Raw genomic sequence first — 2,457 nt, 5'->3', positions numbered from 1 at the left:
TCGACATCCACTACCAATGGCTCCTAATTGCATTTTAGTTAATTGATCAACTGAAGCTTGGGCTCCATAGATTCACAATTTTTGTTATCTTTTACGAAGGAAATTTAGGATTGATTGGTTAATAGGTTTTGTACAATTTTGAAAAGCCTTCTAACATTTGATGAATAGTAGGTCTTCGTCAATTTGATTGTAGCATCACTTCATTGGATCTGTGATTTTTGAAACATTTGCTCTAATAAGGGTGGATGAAAATTTATTTAAAAGAAAAAATTGTAAGACAAGGTTTTTAAAAGCATACAAGATAATCCTAACTCAATGCACCTTAACATATATAAGGTTATATTAAAGATGTATGAAGAAAATAAATTTGCTTAAAAGTTTTCTTAATGAACGTTTTATGTCTGTAACTTGAATCTTCGAGCCCGAGAAAATTACTGTTGCTCAGAATCAAAACAAGATATTAAACATTCGTTGTTTGTTTTGTTATCATAAAAATTTGTTTTGTGAAACTTGGGCTATATGTCTTATATGGGCCAGGGTCACGTTGTTGGAAAATCTTGCTCCAACATTCCACTGAAGTCATTTTCCACTCGGGCATGAAAAGGGAAAATCACAAAGAGACTAACTACATCCAAGTGTTGTGAATATTTTGGGATACGATTTATTGAAATGAGCATGGCAGAAACTTCTTGATGTGGAAAGACCGATGAGCAAAAATGATCATTGCGACCTCAAATCCCATCATGGGTTTCAGGAATTGCATGAAATAGAAGGCATCATTATTTTCAGCTTCCTTAACAGCAAACTTTATGCTTTAATTTTTTAAGGAGCGGGTTGATGATTACTTCCCTTCTGCGCATGCTTCCATCGAGTTAATTGGAGGGGCATGGGGGGCTTGAGATTCTCTTCATGTGATTTAATAACTTTAACCTCCATCATCGATTGAATTTACCCAACAATATGCCTTTTTTTATTTTAATGTAATCCTGATGAGTTGTACTGTGCTTTTAAACTCAAACCCACATTAATATACTCCACCAACTGATCATTTTGGGTTCTCCTCAGCAGAGGAAGCAGGTATTTGCATACAAATGGAAAAGTGGGGTGGCAACTTTTTGTAAAGAAGAGAAGGAAAAAAGCTTCTTTAAAAGTATAAATCTCCGTGTCTTAAAAGGGAGTGGAGCATCAAGCATGGGCTGTGAACATTGTAAAGCAAAAAACAAACGGTTTTTTTTTTTTTTTTTCTTTCATCTAATGAAGATGAGGGGAAAATCTTGAGAGATTCTTCTCTTAGGTATCAACCCACATCATTGCTGCCCGGGCAGGACCACAGCTTATGGTTGTAGATCAAAGGCTTTGTGTTAGGCCCACCCCCAAGCCAAAAATGCATGTAACGTCACAGGCGTGATAGTGGTGTCTCTTTTGGTTGGGCTTTTCTGCTTAACAATGTCTTTGATAAATTAATTATTTCAGGTACCACCCACTGATGTTTAACACATGCCAACCCTTGATACGGGCCTAGCTGCTGCCCCTGGCCCCATTATATGTATTGAACTTGATTCTAACAACACACTCTGATTTAATGTGATTTATTCATGGTGGGTGAGTAGGATTCTGAAAAGATTTATATGCCATGAAACTGGCAAGGTTCTATAATCTATATGCTCTCTCTGTGCGTTAAAAGATATTCTGTAGGCTTTGTTTTTAGACACTGCAAAAATGATAGTTTACTTCCCCTTTTTCCCCCTTTTCCATGAAGCCCATGGTTTGGAGTATGAATTCCCTTCCGGCCTGCCCAGGGAAGGACAAATCTTTGGAAAGGGTTTCTGGGAAAGTACTTCTCAATGTTTGTTTTTTCCCCTCTTTTCCTTTGAAAGGAAAAACCAATGGCTTAATTAAAATTCCTGAATTTTTTTGCTCGAATCTAGAACTAGTAAGAGCAGAATTTGGCACACTCAATTAAACAAATACAATGAACTAAAATCATGGTAAGTAAAGTACTGGCCAAATCACTAGTATATATTCATTTTTGTCATCCAAAACAGCCCCTCCAGCAGAATCTCAAAATTCAGACAAATCACTTTCAAAGTTTGGAATAAATCCCAGGGAGGTAACACTAGCAATGGTCTTGATTGTTCTTAAATGGTACCATGTTCTAAAGACTAAAGTGAGCCAAGTCAATGTGAACACTTGAATCATCCATTTTGGTGATGATTATTAAAAAAATTACAATAAAAAAGCATTCCCTAATCATACGATTACTGTTTCAACAAACAAATCCCTTTGAAAAATTAATATATGAAAAGCATATAGATCTCGAGTATATCAAGGATTCAAGAGCCAGGGCCTAGGCAGCCCCCACTGGGAAAGCTACTGAATAGAATAATTTGGTGTGAGTACCCACATTGATTAGTTAGGTATACTATCTCAATCACCACATCTTTCGTATTATATGGT

This window comes from Vitis vinifera, chromosome 18, assembly GCF_030704535.1.
Source record: "Vitis vinifera cultivar Pinot Noir 40024 chromosome 18, ASM3070453v1".
NCBI classification, from domain to species: domain Eukaryota; kingdom Viridiplantae; phylum Streptophyta; class Magnoliopsida; order Vitales; family Vitaceae; genus Vitis; species Vitis vinifera.
Note: the sequence above shows the minus strand (reverse complement) of the source record.